Below are 18,898 nucleotides of genomic sequence, written 5' to 3'. Positions count from 1 at the left end.
ACCAGGAGAGCTATGACGACACGGAAGTGGCCATCACCGCCGACTATCCTGGTGTCCTCCCTGCCTCGCATGTAAGTAATCTAGAGACACCTTCTTAGAGAGAGCTTCCTCATTACGCCTTACTCACCACACTATTTCATGCTCCAAAGGGGAGGCGCCCGACGCCTCAACGTGCGCCAGAGGTATCTCCTAAGAGGGCAGCGCCCGCACCAAGCAAATCTTTGAAGAGGAAAACGAACGACAATATGGCAGAGCCTTCAATAAAGAGGTATGGTTTTTGATCATGCCCCCGGGCAGTCACATCAAACTGTGATATTATCCGCTGCGTCTTATCAGGAAAAGCGTCCGCCGGACTATGTCCGGGGATCTTACCGGCCGCGCCTCCACAAGTCTGGTTCCTGACCTTGCTCCAAAGGTGAGGGCTGATACGGGAGTGATGCCGGATTGTCCTTTGATAGAGGAGTCGGATGATGTATCCGTCACAAACTCCGAAGTGGAAAGCACTATGAATCATAGGCGCCGACGGGCCGCTCTTCATGACCCTGGTTTTACAAGAGAGGCATTCAACGCCTTCAGCTCGGCTGATGCCGAGCTGCTCGAGATGGGCTTACCAGAGCCACAGACCAGCATTTGAAAGATATGCGGGTAAGTACACATACACATTTGTACAAATCTGATAATTATATACCAGTAGCCCTCGAGACTTGAAGCGGTTGATACAACTAATTTAAGGAACATTGTATAACCAGGTGCTCACGGAGAAGAATGACATGTTGTCCTAAGAGCTGGAAAAGTGTCGGACCCAGCTAGCTGCTGCTACCGCCGAACTGGAGAAATCCCAAAAGGCCTCGCCTGGTAATGTTCCCCTCCATCGAGAAAACATAATTATATACCAGGAATATTAATATATTTTGCCTTCCCCATGGCAGGATCGTCAGATCAACTGAAGGAGGCCCGGAAAGCCGCACAAGCGGGTGAATAGGAGGCCAAGAGGAAAATGGTCGCGGACGATCGTGTGCTGACACGGGTTCGGGACGAGAAAAATAAGCTGCGGGATTCCCACACCCTGTTGGCTGAAGAACTAAAAGATGTGCGAGCCTAGCTGGCCGACTCCGTGAAGGAGAATAAGAGACTACGAGGCGGCATATGCAGTATTCTTTTCAAACTAGCCTCCCTATAATTCGGCGAGGAGACGAACTGACCGATTTATGTCTGTAGGTATGCTGACTGGCCGTCCTGAAGAGGAAATGTTTGGATCTCAAAGCGACCTGCTACAAGAGCTGTCCCAAATGCATGAGCGAGTTCGGCAAGCAATGCGAAGTGTTGCCCAGGCTTTATGGCCATCTGCCTCCCCTCCAGGAAGTATGGCGGAGCTCGTGGAGCTATTCAAAGGAGCACGGCGGCGTATTCGGTTATGGAAGATATCAGCCTGCCGGGAATGTGCGCGAGAGGCCTGGGCCATGGTGAAGACATGGTACACCAAGCTTGATCCGAATCATATGGCCCGGGTCGGGCCTAAAGGGTCAGATGTAAGAGAAATTCCAGTTAGTTTAGTATATGACCAATTAAGGGTAGCCGCCAAGTATGCCCAACAGGATTGTAAGCTAGACAGCCTATTAGATGGCATAGAGGAAGAAGTTTTTGGGTCCAAGTGACTATGTACTTCAATTGACATAATTGTTTCTAGCCGGATTGTAAAATGATTGTCATGGCAGGCCTTTTCGCTTTGACCTCTGGACCGGAAGGTGCGGAGTGTTTCCGAATACCAAAGCGGCGGAATAGACCGGGTATGTGTGGAAACCAGGCGTAGGGGTCATAGTTGCTTGAACAGACAAGTTGTATCCGGCTAGCTATGTTATATTACATTGTCATTGTAAGAAACATCTTCCAGAGAGAATAGTTCCGTTAAGGTTTCCTTTCCCTGGGTGAACATGCATTAGTGTGCATGCCCGAACTGTGATTGAAAACATCACAGTGTATGTGACGTCTGGGGGTTCATAGTGTAATTAATGTAACACGTCTTTAGTCCGCTGACCGAATATTCCCTTAAGAACGCTAGCTTTCGGCTTCACCCAATCTGAGGTACATGTCCGGATGACCCGGCAGTAACAATCGCAGAGGTGCTCCCTTTATGCCCTAGCCGAACAAACGGGAACGTAGGGCATAAGCACAGGAGCCAGGCAATCCAGCTTGGCAAAAACTTAAGTCATAACGATGCATATAATGGCGAAGAAAAGGTACATATGCAGTAGAGGATACATATGTGTTTGAGCTTCATGCTCGCAAAATAATAATAATAAGCTTCTGTAAAAGAAGCCCCTAGGTATTATGGGCGTGTACATTTAAGGATGTGTACGTTGTAGGTGCGTGGTTTAGCCGCACAAAAGCTTTAAAGCTAAAAAGGCGAAAAGAAAGGAAAAAGTAATGGAAACAAAAGGGGGAAGGAGACGAATGAAGAGTTCGGCACTAGGCATAGAATCTTCGGAGTCTGGCCACGTTCCATGGGTTCGGCTCTAGGCGATTGTCTGATGCATCACGAAGGCGGTACGCTCCTCTGGTGAGAACTTCGTCAATGATGAAGGGACCCTCCCACTTGGGCTTGAGTTTGTCGTTTTTCTTCTCTGGCAAGCGTAGAACGAGTTCACCAACATTATAAGGCTTGGCCCGCACTTCTCAGTTTTGATATCTGCGAGCCTGATGTTGATAAAATGCGGAACGGGCTTTTGCGATGTCGCGCTCCTCCTCCAGAGCATCTAAGCTATCCTGCCGATCAAGCTCGGCCTCTCTCTATTCATACATGCGCACTCTAGGTGAGTCATGAATAATGTCGCAGGGCAACACAGCCTCTGCGCCGTACACCATGAAGAAAGGTGTATATCCGATAGTGCGATTGGGCGTGGTTCATAGCCCCCAGAGTACGGAGTCGAGCTCCTCACCCCAGTGCTTGTCTGATTCTTTCAACGACCGCACTAGTCTAGGCTTAATGCCGCTCATAATTAGACCATTAGCTCGCTCGACTGACCATTTGTTTGTGGGTGGTAGAGCGAGGCGTAATCGAGCTTAATACCCAATTTAGCGCACCAGGATTTCACTTCATCGGTTGTGAAATTGGAGCCGTTATCGGTGATGATACTATGTGGGACACCATAACGGTGTACGACACCGGATATAAAGTCTATCATTGGTCCGGATTCCGCCGTTTTAACTGGCTTGGCCTCTATCCACTTAGTGAATTTATCTACCATGACCAACAGATATTTTTTCTTATGGCTTCCTCCTTTAAGGGGTCCGACCATATCAAGCCCCCAGACTGCAAAAGGCCAGGTGATGGGGATTGTTTGTAGGGCGGTGGGTGGCATGTGGCTTTGGTTGGCGAAAAGCTGGCATCCGACGCACCGTTGGACAAGGTCCTGTGCATCTGCTCGGGCCGTCGGCCAATAGAAACCTGTACAGAAGGCCTTACTTATAAGGGCCCGAGCTACGGCATGGTGACCACCGACACCGGCATGAATTTCAGCCAGGAGATGCCGTCCCTCTTCTTCGGAGATACATCTTTGAAGTACCCCGGTAGCGCTTTTCTTGTAAAGCTCTCCATCATGGACCTTGTAGGCTTTCGAGCGTTGGACAATGCAGCAAGCCTTGTTCTCATCCTCAGGGAGCTCTCGCCTATTAAGGTAGGCCAAGAAGGGTTCGGTCCATGGGGCAATGACTGCCATGATAAGATGGGCCGATGGTGTTACTTTGGTGGTTGAGCCCCCGATGATGTCAGTATTGTGTTCGAAATCAGGGGGTACAATCGGGGTCCGGACTGGTGTTGCCGCTCTCCTGCTACCACACCATGGATGACTTGAAGAGCCTTTCCAGGAATATGTTAGGCGGGACGGGTTCGCGCTTGGCGCCGATGCGAGCAAGGACATCCTCCACTTGGTCACTTTCTCGAGCCACATGATGAAACTCGACCCCTCGACTCGAGCTGACATTCTGAGAACGACATTACGATAGGCCGCCATCTTCAGATCTTTGCCGTCGAAGTCTCCATAAATTTGAGATATTGCGAGGTTTGAATCCCCGCGCACCACCAGGCGTTGTATGCCCATGGAGACGGCCATACGAAGACCATGCAGTAAGGCCTCATATTCGGCTGCATTATTGGAGTCTGTGTATAATATTTGGAGCACGTACTAAACTGTGTCTCCAGTAGGGGATGTTAAGACAATGCCTGCTCCTAAGCCCGCCAGTATTTTGGAGCCATCGAAGTGCATGACCCAGTTGGAATATGTGTCGTACTCTTTAGGGAGTTCGGCCTCTGTCCATTCGGCGCCGAAGTTGGCCAATACTTGGGACTTAATGGCCCGGCGCGGTTTGTATGTTATGTCGAATGGAAGGAGCTCAATGGCCCACTTGGCAATCCAGCCTGTGGCATCGCGTTGTTTATTATGTCATTCAGTGGTACTTCGGAAGCCACCGTGATCGAGCATTCTTGGAAGTAGTGTCGGAGCTTCCGGGATGCCATGAAGACCGCGTATGCTATCTTTTGGTAATGAGGGTACCGGGATTTGCATGGTGTGAGGACAGTGGATACATAGTATACCGGCTTCTGAAGCGGAAATTTGTGCCCGTCCTCCTCTCGCTCGACGACGAGCACCACGCTCACCACTTGGTGTGTTGCTGATATGTATAATAGCATGGGTTCGCCAACGTTCGGTGCGGCCAGGATTGGGTTGCTCGCTAAAAGAACCTTTATTTCTTCCAGTCCGGCCGTTGCCGCATCCGTCCACTTGAAGTGGCCGGTGCATCGGAGAAGGCGATAGAGTGGCAGTGCTTTTTCTCCTAGTTTGGAGATAAAGCGGCTTAAGGCTGCCACATATCCAGCTAGTTTTTGGACCTGTTTCAGGTCTGTTGGCACAGCCAATTGTGACAAAGCTCGGATTTTTGCTGGGTTTGCTTGAATTCCTCTATTGGAAACGATGAAGCCCAGCAGTTTTCCAGCGGGAATGCTGAAAACACACTTTTCCGGATTAAGCTTAATGTCATATGTACGGAGGTTGTCGAATGTGAGACGCAGATCGTCTATTAATGAACTCTATGTGCCTAGTTTTGATGATGATGTCATCCACATATGCTTCAACTGTCTTGTCGATCTGTTTCTCCAGGCATGTTTGAATCATGCGTTGGTAGGTAGCCCCGGCGTTTTTGAGCCCGAAGGGCATGGTGTTGAAGCAGAATGGCCCATATGGTGTAATGAATGCCGTTGCGGCCTGGTCGGACTCCTTCATTTTGATTTGATGGTATCCGGAGTATGCGTCGAGGAAACACAGCGAGTCCTGTCCTGCAGTGGCATCAATAATCTGATCGATGTGAGGGAGGGGGAAGGGATCCTTAGGGCAAGCCTTGTTGAGGTCTTTGAAATCGACGCATAGGCGCCATGATTTATCCTTATTTGGTACCATCACAAGGTTTGCTAGCCAGTCCGGGTGTTTTATTTCTCTGATGAATCCGGCCTCGAGTAGCTTGGCTAGCTCCTCCCCCATAGCTTGCCGTTTGGGTTCGGAAAAGCGCCGAAGTGTTTGCCTGACCGGTTTATATCCCTTCAATATGTTGAGGCTGTGTTCAGCCAATCTTCGCGGGATTCCTGGCATGTCAGAAGGGTGCCAGGCGAATATGTCCCAGTTCTCGCACAAGAACTCTCGTAGCGCGGCATCGACTGTTGGGTCGAGTTGTGCCCCGATGGATGCTGTCTTCCTGGGGTCCGTCAGGTGAACTTGAAATTTGACTATTTCGTCTGCTGGTTTGAAGGAGGTAGATTTGGGTCGCTTGTCTAGGATTACATCATCCCTATCCACAGTGGAGTGCAGCGCGGTTAACTCTTCGGCCGTGAGGGCTTCAGACAGTGCCTCGAGGGCCTGGGATGCGGTTTTCTTTTTGGCGCGGAGTGCTATATGTCTGGATCACTGGCTAGAGTGATGATATCGTTGGGCCCAGGCATCTTGAGCTTCATGTACCCGTAATGAGGTATAGCTTGGAAGCATGTAAATGCATCTCGCCCCAAAAGGCATGATATCCGCTGTTGAAAGGGGCCACTTGGAATGTTATCTCTTCAGACCGATAATTCTCTGGCGTGTCAAATACCACGTCAAGTGTGATTTTTCCCACACATCGCGCCTCCCGACTGGGAATAATTCCTCGGAAGGTCGTGCTGCTTTGCTCGATGCAGCTCCTGTCTATCTCCATTTTGTTGAGTGTATCCTCATATATGAGGTTTAGTCCGCTGCCACCGTCCATGAGCACTTTGGTGAGCCGAAAACCGTCCACAATTGGATTAAGGACCAAGGTGGCTGGTGCCCGAACTGTCCGGAATTTTGGTTCGTCACTGGCATTGAAAGTTATGGCCATGTTGTTCCAAGGTTTATTGCTGCGACTTGGCAGATTTCGGCGAGGTCGCCGAACGCCCTTTTGCGCCGGTTGTTTGAAGCGAAGGTCTCGAAGACTGTCAGTACGCTGAGATTGTCATCCTTCGGGGGGTGTTGCTCTGGGGTATTTTCGTGAGGACATCCTCGCCGCTCTTGGCCACTTGCCGGAATATCCAACATGCTCTAAGGCTATGTGTTGGTATGGTATCCGGCGTTGTGTGTATTTTACATGGCCTATCGAGCCATCCTTCCAGAACGGTTCCACGCCCCGTAATGGGCTTAGATTTCTTTACTATTGGGTCGGGCGCCCCGCGAGGGTGCGTCCTTTTTTCCCGGACATGGGGTTGTGTGGAAGCCGGTGGTTCCCAGAGAGCTGCCTGAGTTTTCCAGGCGCTTTCCATTGCGCAGTACTTCTGTACTATGGTTGCCAAGTCAGCGGAGTGTAATACGCAATGGCGGTTGATGGCGTTGAGGATTCCTACGTCCCTGCAATTATTGCAGAATGCTGAGATCGCGTCTTTATCGCGGCAATTTTTAATTTTATCTTTGACAAGGAGGAATCTGGCCCAAAAGTGATGGACTGTTTCCTGAGACAGCTGCCGTATGTACATGAGATCGCGTATATCTGGGTGGGTGGGTGGATTTAAATCTGAACCCTGACCCAATTTGGGATCCGGAGTTTGAGAAACTTCCGAGCTTAACGGTTTGGGATCCTGGATATCAACTGATTTTTCAGCCCATCATCCGATTCTAGGTTCGGAGGATAGGGCATGTCGTTCCGCAGACAGGTATACGACACTTTGAGCTCGGAAATCCGAACATAGTTCCTCCTCAATATAGAGGAAGAGTTGTCGTCTTGCTCCTCTACTACCGCTATCTGATGGGTGATCGGTGGAGATTTGATTTCTTTCTGACCGGGTTTAAGCCCAATTCGATCGTAGTCTATAGCGACCCCAAAGCAGCGATGCGATCAAGGTGTTTAAAGACAACAACTCCATCGGATCCATCCGTTTGGAGTATTCGGAGTCAACAAGGAGGCGATTTTCGATGACCCGAGAAGTCATCGTCGGCTTAGCGGCCAAACGGGCGGTCATGGTAAAGCCGCCCAGCCGGAGGGTTTGTCCTGATGCCAGGGCTCCTCCGGAGGTGATACTATCCTTGATTACAAGGCGAGCCATCAATCCTGTCTTCGACATCACAGTGGAACTCTCAATGAAAGCACCAATGTCAGTGTCAAAACCGGCGGATCTCGGGTAGGGGGTCCAGAACTGTGCGTCTAAGGTCGATGGTAACAGGAGACATGTGATACTTCTCCAACGTATCTATAATTTTGATTGTTCCATGCTATTATAGTATCCATCTAGGATGTTTTATATGCATTTATATGCTATTTTATATGATTTATGGGACTAACCAATTAACCTAGAGCCCAGTGTCGGTTTCTGTTTTTTCCTTGTTTTTGAGTATCGCGGAAAAGGAAAACCAAACAGAGTCCAATTGACCTGAAACTTCACAGAACTTATTTTTGGACGAGAAGAAGGCCATGGAGAAAAGGAGATGGGCCAGAAGAGTCTCGGGCTGCCCACGAGGGTGGGGGGCGCCCACCCCCTTGGCGCGCCTCCCTACCTCGTGGACAGCCCGGAGACCCCCCTGACTTGTTCCCGACGCCAAAACCTCTTATAAATACAGAAACCTCTAGAAAGAAACCTAGATCGGGAGTTCCGCCACCGCAAACCTCTATAGCCACCGAAAAACAATCTAGACCCGTTCCGGCACCCTGCCGGAGGGGGGAACCCTCACCAGTGGCCATCTTCATCATCCCGGCACTCTCCATGACAAGGAGGGAGTAGTTCATCCATGGGGCTGAGGGTATGTACCGGTAGCTATGTGTTTGATCTCTCTCTCTCATGTTCTTGAGGTGTTACAATCTTGATGTATCGCGAGCTTTGCTATTATAGTTGGATCTTATGATGTTTCTCCCCCTCTACTCTCTTGTAATGGATTGAGTTTTCCCTTTGAAATTATCTTATCGGATTGAGTCTTTAAGGATTTGAGAACACTTGATGTATGTCTTGCATGTGCTTATCTGTGGTGACACTGGGATATCACGGGATCTACTTGATGTATATTTTGGTGATCAACTTGCGGGTTCCGTGACCTCGTGAACTTATGCATAGGGGTTGGCACACGTTTTCGTCTTGACTCTCCGGTAGAAATTTTGGGGCACTCTTTGAAGTACTTTGTGTTGGTTTTAATAGATGAATCTGAGATTGTGTGATGCATATCGTATAATCATACCCACGGATACTTGAGGTGACATTGGAGTATCTAGGTGACATTATGGTTTTGGTTGATTTGTGTCTTAAGGTGTTATTCTAGTACGAACTCCATGATAGATCGAACAGAAAGAATAGCTTCGTGTTATTTTACTACGGACTCTTGAATAGATCGATCAGAAAGGATAACTTTGAGGTGGTTTCGTACCCTACCATAATCTCTTCGTTTGTTCTCTGCTATTAGTGACTTTGGAGTGACTCTTTGTTGCATGTTGAGGGATAGTTATATGATCCAAGTATGTTATTATTGTTGAGAGAACTTGCACTAGTGAAAGTATGAACCCTAGGCCTTGTTTCAACGCATTGCAATACCGTTTATGCTCACTTTTATCATTAGTTACCTTGCTGTTTTTATATTTTCAGATTACAGAAACCTATACCTACCATCCATATTACACTTGTATCAACATCTCTTCCGCCGAACTAGTGCACCTAGACAATTTACCATTGTATTGGGTGTGTTGGGGACACAAGACTCTTTGTTATTTGGTTGAAGGGTTGTTTGAGAGAGACCATCTTCATCCTACGCCTCCCACGGATTGATAAACCTTAGGTCATCCACTTGAGGGAAATTTGCTACTGTCCTACAAACCTCTGCACTTGGAGGCCCAACAATGTCTACAAGAAGAAGGTTGTGTAGTAGACATCAAGCAGTTTCTGGCGCCGTTGCCGGGGAGGTAAGGGCTTGAAGGTATATCTTTAGATCTTGCAATCGAATCTTTTTTTCTTGTTTTATCACTAGTTTGGTCTATAAAAGAAAACTACAAAAAATGGAATTAAGGGTACCTCATATGCTTCATCTTTTTAATGTCTTTCATGAAAATAAGGATTCCGATAATTGTGCCAAAATGCTAGAAGAAGAATGCATTAAAATGTTTGGCACTAAATCTTTGAATGATCAGCATGATTGCAATGTTGTTAGTACAAACTCTTTGAATATCCATAGTACTAATGATGATTGCACTAGTCATGATGAAAATATGTCATATAAGCATGTCAACTTTTGTGGAGTGCATAGAGTTTCCAAGTACGCACCAAATAGAGAAGATAGATTTTGCAAGAGTCATAAGTATTTTGAAACTAAATGGTTGCAATAAAGTCTAGATGATTGTGCTGAAAGATTCAATATTTATCGCCATCCTTTTGAACTTTGCAATGAACATGGTCATTTAAAGCTCCAATGCTATTTGTTTCATGATCAAACCATGTCCAAAAATTGTGATAACTTGATTACCCTTGAGCATCATAAAGAGCTTAGTCTTCTTTTGGGGTATGAAGAAATGAAACGTATAACTGAGGGTATTCCAAAATTTAATCTTGATAGATTTCTTGATTTTGATCTAGAAGAAATCTTTATGTATTGTGCAGTGAATTGCATTGAAAATCCTTACATTGCCAATTACATAAAAGACAAGAAAACAAATAGAAGATGAAGAGAATACTAATGAAAGGGAAGAGACTTCCCAATATCCTCCTATTATTTCTTATGATGAATCAGGTAACGATGAGGAGCTTTATATTCAACCAATATCATTAATAAGGAGCTCAAAAGAGAGGGTTAAACCCACACATGATGTGAAGAAGAAAAAGAAAAGACAGAGAAGCAAAGGTAGAAAGGTATCCCTCCCAAATTACGTTGCTCCTATTACTCATTGTGATGATGATAATTGCTATACTATTGGTGCTATCCATACTATTAATGATGAGAGTGATTATGCTTATGATATGAAAAGGTCCAAGCTTGGGGATGCTATGTTTGATGAGAATGACATGTTTGAGAATATATTTGCTGCAATTAATGTTTGTCCCAAGCTTGGGGATGCTATGTTTAATGAAGATGATATTTTTAGCCTCCCAAGTTTTGATATGCAAATTTATTAGGATGATAGCATGCCTCCTATTTATGATGATTATATTGATGAAAGTGGGTTTGGAAAAGTGTCAACTTTAGGAAGTAATGATCCCACTATTTTGGAGGGTGTTGAATTTTATTGTGACAATTATGAAAGTGGATTTGGAGAGGTCATGAATTTATTTAGTAATGATTCCACTATCTTGGAAGAGGTTTCAATTGATTATGATGAGAACAAAGTTGCTACTTATGATGATTATTGTGATGACACTTATGCTATAAAAAGTAGTGAGGATTATATTTATAAAACTTGTCATGATTATGATTACCCTTTTTCTGAACATTACTCTTTTAATGTGGAAACAATTTATAGTATTCGAGTTTCTTATGATACTCCCACTATTCCGAATGAGAATAAATTTGCTTATGTGGAGAGTAGTAAAATTTCTATGCAAGTAGATCATGAAAATAATGCTTTATGTGCTGATTATATTGTTGAATTCATTCATGATGCTACTGAAAATTATTATGAGGGAGGAACATATGCTTATAGGAATTGCAAAAATATCAAGTTTCCTCTCTATGTGCTTAAAGTTTTGAAGTTATGCTTGTTTTGCATTCCTATGCTAGTTGATTATTGTTCCCATAAGTTGTTTACTCACAAAATCCCTATGCATAGGAAGTGGGTTAGACTTAAATGTGCTAGTCATATTCTTCATGATGCTCTCTTTATGTTTCAATTCTTATCATTTATGTGAGCATCATTCAAATCATCATGCCTAGCTAGGGGCGTTAAATGATAGTGCTTGTTGGGAGGCAACCCAGTTTTATTTTTGTTCTTTACCTTTTGATCCTGTTTGGTAATAAATAATCCATCTAGACTCTGTTTAGATCTGTTTTTATTGTTATTAGTGTTTGTGCCAAGTAGAACCTTTGGGAAGACTTGTGTGAAGTCTTTGTGATCTTGCTGTAAAAAACAGAAACTTTAGCGCTCACGAGATTAGCTACAAATTTTTACTGGAGAGTCCTATTAGGTTGATTCTTTTTGCAGAAGATTAATACACAAATTCCTCAGGTACAACAATTTATTTCAGAATTTTTGTAGTTACAGAAGTATACGTTTGATACAGATTACTACAGACTCTTCTGTTTTTGACAGATTCTGTTTCCATTGTGTTGTTTGCTTATTTTGATGAATCTATGAGTAGTATCAGTGGGTATGAACCATAGAGAAATTGGAATACAGTATATATTACACCAATATGAATTTATAATGAGTTCACAACAGTACCTAAGTGGTGATTTATTTTCTTATACTAACGGAGCTTACGAGTTTTCTGTTGAGTTTTTTGTTGTGAAGTTTTCAAGTTTTGGGTAAAGATTCGATGGACTATGTAATAAGGAGTGGCAAGAGCCTAAGTTTGAGGATGCCCAAGGCACCCCAAGGTAATATTCAAGGACAACCAAGAGCCTAAGCTTGGGGATGCCCCGGAAGGCATCCCCTCTTTCGTCTTCGTTCATCGGTAACTTTACTTCGAGCTATATTTTTATTCACCACATGATATGTGTTTTGTTTGGAGCGTCATTTTATTTTCTTTTGTTTTGCTTGCTGTTTGAATAAAATACCAAGATCTGAAATTCTTAAATGTTAGAGAGTCTTCACATAGTTACATAATTATTCAACTACTCATTGATCTTCACTTATATCCTTTGGAGTAGTTTGTCATTTGCTCTAGTGCTTCACTTATATCTTTTTAGAGCACGGCGGTGGTTTAATTTTGAAGAAATAGATGAACTATCATGCTTCACTTATATTATTTTGAGAGTCCTAAACATCATGGTAATTTTCTTTGGTTATGAATCTAGTCCTAATATGATAGGCATTCAAGATGGGTATAATAAAAACTTCCAAATAGAATGCATTGAATACTATGAGAAGTTTGATGCTTGATGATTGTTTTGAGATATAAAGATGGTGATATTAGAGTCTTGCTAGTTGAGTGATTGTGAAATTGAGAAATACTTGTGTTGAAGTTTGCAAGTCCCGCAGCATGCACGTATGGTAACCATTGTGTGACAAATTTGAAACATGAGGTGTTCTTTGATTGTCATCCTTATGAGTGGCGGTCGGGGACGAGTGATGGTCTTTTCCTACCAATCTATCCCCCTAGGAGCATGTGCGTAATGCTTGGTTTTTGATGACTTGTAGATTTTTTCAATAAGTATGTGAGTTCTTCATGACTAATGTTGAATCCATGGATTATACGCACTCTCACCTTTCCATCATTGCTAGCCTCTTCGGTACCGTGCATTGCCCTTTCTCAATTTGAGAGTTGGTGCAGACTTCGCCAGTGCATCCAAACCCGGTGATACGATACGCTCTATCACACATAAACCTCCTTATATCTTCCTCAAAACAGCCACCATACCTACCTATTATGGCATTTCCATAGCCATTCCGGGATATATTGCCATGCAACTTTCCACCATTCCGTTTATTATGACAAGCTTCATCATTGTCATATTGCCTTGCATGATCATGTAGTTGACATCGTATTTGTGGCAAAGTTACCATGCATAATTTCATACATGTCACTCTTGTTTCATTGCCCATCCCGGTACACCGCCGGCGGCATTCATATAGAGTCATATTTTGTTCTAGTAACGAGTTGTAATCATTGAGTTGTAAATAAATAGAAGTGTGATGATCGTCATTAATACAACATTGTCCCATGAAAAAAATGAAAAAAATAAAGACCAAATAAAAAAAGAAAAAAAAAGAAAGGCCAACTAAGAAAAAGAAAGGCCAAAAAAAAGAGAAATAAAAAGGGACAATGCTACTATCCTTTTTCCACACTTGTGCTTCAAAGTAGCACCATGATCTTATGATAGAGAGTCTCTTCTTTTGTCACTTTCATATACTAGTGGGAATTTTTCATTATAGAACTTGGCTTGTATATTCCAACAATGGGCTTCCTCAAATGCCCTAGGTCTTCGTGAGCAAGCAATTTGGATGCACACCCACTTAGTTTCTTTTGTTGAGCTTTCATACATTTATAGCTCTATTGCATCCGTTGCATGGCAATCCCTACTCCTTGCATTGACATCAATTGATGGGCATCTCCCTAGCCCGTTGATTAGCCGCGTCAATGTGAGACTTTCTCCTTTTTTTGTCTTCTCCACATAACCCCTATCATTATACTCTATTCCACCCATAGTGCTATATCCATGGCTCATGCTCATGTATTGCGTGAAAGTTGAAAAACATTTGAGATTACTAAAGTATGAAACAATTGCTTGGCTTGTCATCGGGGTTGTGCATGATGAGAGCATTCTTGTGTGACGAAAATGGAGCATGACCAAACTATATGATTTTGTAGGGATGAACTTTCTTTGGCCACGTTATTTTGAGAAGACATGATTGCTTAGTTAGTATGCTTGAAGTATTATTATTTTTCTGTCAATATTAAACTTTTGTCTTGTATCTTTCGGATCTGAACATTCATGCCACAATAAAGAGAATTGCTTTGAAAATATGTTAGCTAGCATTCCACATCAAAAATTCTGTTTTTATCATTTACCTACTCGAGGACGAGCAGGAATTAAGCTTGGGGATGCTTGATACGTCTCCAATGTATCTATAATTTTTGATTGTTCCATGCTATTATATTATCCATCTAGGCTGTTTTATATGCATTTATATGCTATTTTATATGATTATTGGGACTAACCTATTAACCTAGAGCCCAGTGCCAGTTTCTATTTTTTCCTTGTTTTTGAGTATCGCAGAAAAGGAAAACCAAACGGAGTCCAATTGACATGAAACTTCATGGAACTTATATTTGGACCAGAAGAAGGCCATGGAGCAAAGGAGATGGGCCAGAAGAGTCACCACAAAAAAAGACACATCCGTGACATTTTGGGTCGAACGAAAAAAATTATGTCATACTTATGACACTTTTATGATGATAATTGTGACAAAACCCAGTATCATCATAGATGTGGTGGGCTCCTACTTCTATGACAAAAAATCATGACAGAAAATGAGCTTTTCGTCCTGGGCGGGCCGGAGACGCAGCTGCATGACATTCTTTGGGTCGTCCATGACGGAAAAAACCGTCGTAGAAGCGAGGGCGAGGAAAATATCGGGGTGTTCCCGGTTACGGTGGGTGGTCGGGGCCGAGCGATGTGCATTTCTCTTGTACACGCAGGCGCGTGGGTGCGAGGCATTGGGCTCTAACTGAACCCGAGCGATTGCACTGCAGGCTACGCGTTACTGAACCTGAGCGATCGATGGCTGTTAACTGAACCCGATTGAGTGATTCCTTCGCTACTGCTGCTAACTGAAGCCGATCGATGCTGCCTCTGGATGAACAGTGAGCATTGCTGGGGGGTTTGGATGAACAGTTCCCGGTGGGGGTGGATGAACAGGACCCCATGGTGTTGCCTCTGGATGAACAGGACCCTGATCGCTCGAGGCGGTTGGGGCTGGATGAACAGGACCCCGTGGAGGGCTGGATGAACAGTAGATGGTGGAGGGGTGGATGAACAGTAGCCCGTGGAGGGGTGGTTGAACAGGAGCCTGTGGATGAACAGTCGCAGGTGGAGGCTGGAGGAGGTCGACGGTGGATAAATAGTAGCCCGTGGAGGCTGGAGGGGGTCGACGGTGGAGATGAACAGTATCCCGTGGAGTCCCGTTTTGCGGTATGCCACACCCCTCCCGATGAACAGGACCCCCGTTTCGACCGTAGCGCTCCAACACAAGCCCGTTTCCTCCGTTTTGCGGTACGCCACACCCCTCCCGATCAACAACAGGACCCCTGTTTCAACCGTAGGAGGTCCGTTTCCTCCGTTTTGCGGTACGCCAGACCCCTCCCGATGAATAGGATCCCGTTTCAAACCTGGCCGGTCGAACATAAGGCCGTTTCCTCCGTTCTATGGTATGCCACGCCTCGTTTCCATCGGCTGTTCCGTCCAAGCCCTCCAGACCAACACGACGACGCATTCCGTTCCGACCCAGCCGGTTGCCTCCCCATGAACACGATGACGACGCTGTTTCTCCATTCCGACCCAGCCATGTACACGAGCCCTGGCCGTACGTACACGTGAGTAGGCATTCGAGACCCCGCCCGTAGGTACGTACGTGGCCGTATTTACTTTCTTGCACCCTGGCCGTTGTACGTACGTGTACATGCTACGTGCGCGCCTCCACTACGACACGTGCGTGCCTCTAGATCGACACGTTCGTGACCAGAATGACAACGCTACGTACGCTTCGACTAGGTGGGTCCCGACTGTCAGGCACTTCCTTGCGTGCGAAGATGTAGCTGGTGGGTCCCAGCAGTCAGGGGGGCAAATCATTTTTTTTTCAGACGCACTTCCTTGCGTGCAAAGATGTAGCTGGTAGGTCCCAGCAGTCAGGGGGGAAACGTTTTTTTCACGAAATACGGTGGCCCATCCGGTGGGTCCCCGCTGTCAGGTGCAGGAATAATTATTTTCCACGTAATAAGGAGGCACTTCCTTGCGGCTGCCGTGGACCCAGCTGTCAGCCTCTCCACGTACAGCACTCTTCAGATGCAAGTCGGTCGTTGACCACATTGACCACGCCGCACCGAGAGCACCAAGGCGGTGGACGACGGCAAGGCCTAGGAAGGGGACGACGCGGAGCCAGGGAAGTCTCGGCAGTGGATGCCCACACGGAGAGGAGTACGAGGGTTCACTGGTTCGGCTGCGGTGTGAGGCTGCCGCCGCCACAGAATAACATGGGGTGTGGGTGAGTAGAGGGATGCCCTGGCCAGCGGTGGGAGTAGTAGGGGACGGTGAGGCCTGCACGGGAGGCGGGAGCAGGCGGTCCTGCCGGCGCTAGATTTGGCGGCTGGAGCAAGAAGATCAGAGATTGAAGAAACACGACGGCCGTTGGATTGACATCCAACGGTTACGTCTGCTAGAATCGTTTGTTGACATATATAATAACTAAAAAAATCTTGCATACGCGTCAACTTAATAGGCCCACAAGTCAGACCATTCCCTCTTTTTTAATAATTTATATATAGCTCATTGCGACTTCTTATGCAATTTATTGCAGTCCGTTTTTTTGGTTGACCAGGGCCAATTTTGCATATTTCTGTGGGTTCCAAACTATTTTTAATACCGAAATGTCGAGCCAGATTTAAAGTACTTTGAAGATATATTTAAATTAGGTTAATGCCCAGTGAAATAGGAATCTGAAAATGTGAGAAAATTCAGAAATTATAAAGTAATTGCCAATTTGTCATCTGTTTTTATATTTACAACCCATTTCATATTACTTTCAAGATTTGCAGGCGTCTTGAAAGAGTTGCAGCCCATTAGGGTGTAGAAAAATAAGTAGGCCTGGATTGGGTATTCTTCAGAAAAAATAAACTGGGCTCATTTACACAAAGAAGAAATAGCTGGGCTGGTCACATGGTGAACATAAAATATAAGCCTGGTCTAGACAGGCCACAGCCCAGTTCAAACCCTGCTCCGTCTCAACAATAACAAAAAAAATACTGCTCGAGCAGCTACGTCCCAGGTGTCAGCCGATCTTGTGCCGTTCTCTTGTCTATTGACTATATACGCTCACAATGTCATGGGTCCCAGATGTCAGGAAAACACTAGGAGGAAGCATTTTATTTTTCCATACGCTGACATGGTGGGCCCCTACTGTCATCCTCTCCACGCACTTCTGCCGATTCCTGTTGTTTGTTGACCATGTTGACAACACGAGAGGGCGGCGCCGCGTCGAGCGAACCAAAGCACGCGGAGGACGACGGCGAGGCCTCGGACGTCGGCGTCAACGATTTAGGAGACAGTGGGGCGGCGATGCGTGCGCTGAGGCACAGCCAGCCGTGGGAGGCGGAAGCAGGCGGCCCCGCCGGCGCTGGTTTGGTTTTGGCGGCTGGAGGAAGACAGGACTGAAGAAACACGACAGACTGTAAAAACAGCAGGAGTACTTAACAACCTTAACTGAAACCAGCAGGGGCACTTAACAACCATAGCTGAAAGCAGTATGAGTACTTATACAGGTTCAACCGTACAAAGCACGCCTCGAACAGTGCTACTTTGCCTACAGTTAACCAAGGGTGAGGCCGCCAAGCCCCAGGACAAGGCCCAGGCGCCACCCCGCGCATCCACAACCTTCTGAAAGCAGCTTCATCTCGCAATGTGGTCAATAAACATGATATTTGCTTTAGAGCCATGGAAAAGCAGGAACATAATCTTCTGTCCTATTCTCCAAGATGGACGGGCCTTCATTATTTGAGACCACCCATGAATAACTATCTTTTCACCTCCAAGGGGAATGGAGTAGGTCGACATAAACATCATGTTGTGACCAAGCGCAAGTCTGACCCGACCATGGTCAGGCATCTGTATAGGAACAATAGAACTGGGCAGTTTCTGTCTCAAGAAGATCACAGCTGTAAAACTGTGTACAATCAATAGTTTATGAACAACATATATAACAGAAAACAACTCGTACCATAAGTTTCTCGACACAGTTGGACCTGTTCAACGAGTGCAGCAGTGGCACACATATCCCACGTGGCCTTCCACCATTGAAACGCCCCACAAGGACCTCAAGATGAGCAATAAAGTGTAGGAACTTGTGGATGTCGTCCCAGTCAACTTCAGTGCCATCAGTAACAGCCGAGCTGTTACAGAATAACAAATGAGCAGCCTGCTTAACTCGGAAAAAACCTACACATGCCACCAATTATAAGAAAATATTAGTTAGAAGTAGCATCTTCGTGAGAGATTCGTTGCTACTTCTAAAGTTAAATTGTGATTAGTTAGACAAAATAGGTGGATTAAGAAGTAATCGAGGCAACAAGCAAGAACGAGATACAAAACTCACATGGATGAACAATTGGAACGACGTCGGGGTGGAAGATCGCAGTGAAGATGAGACCAGGTTCTGCTATTTCCATCAACATTCGTGCGCCAACTTTCAGTCCGTAACACTTGAGAAAGTTTATCCAAGTTCGGCCATAAAAAAGCAGCGATCTTCTTGGTTCATGAACCCAACTCGGAACTTATATCCATGGCTTGTCTTCACTGTGACCATTAAACTGGTGTATTCAGTTATGGCAAGGCCGAGTATCTTGAGTACATGTGTTCTGGCAGAGCAAATAATGCACTGCAGGAAAAATAATATGAGAACACAATGTATTCCCTATCCAAATCTAGCAATAACTTCCTCCTTCATGTCAGTGTTGACCATCGTACTGGTAGTCCCTTTTATCCAAATATAGCAATCCAAATTTCCAAATTAGTCGACA

The sequence above is a fragment of the Aegilops tauschii genome, chromosome 5 (assembly GCF_002575655.3).
Source record: "Aegilops tauschii subsp. strangulata cultivar AL8/78 chromosome 5, Aet v6.0, whole genome shotgun sequence".
NCBI classification, from domain to species: Eukaryota; Viridiplantae; Streptophyta; class Magnoliopsida; order Poales; family Poaceae; genus Aegilops; species Aegilops tauschii.
Note: the sequence above shows the minus strand (reverse complement) of the source record.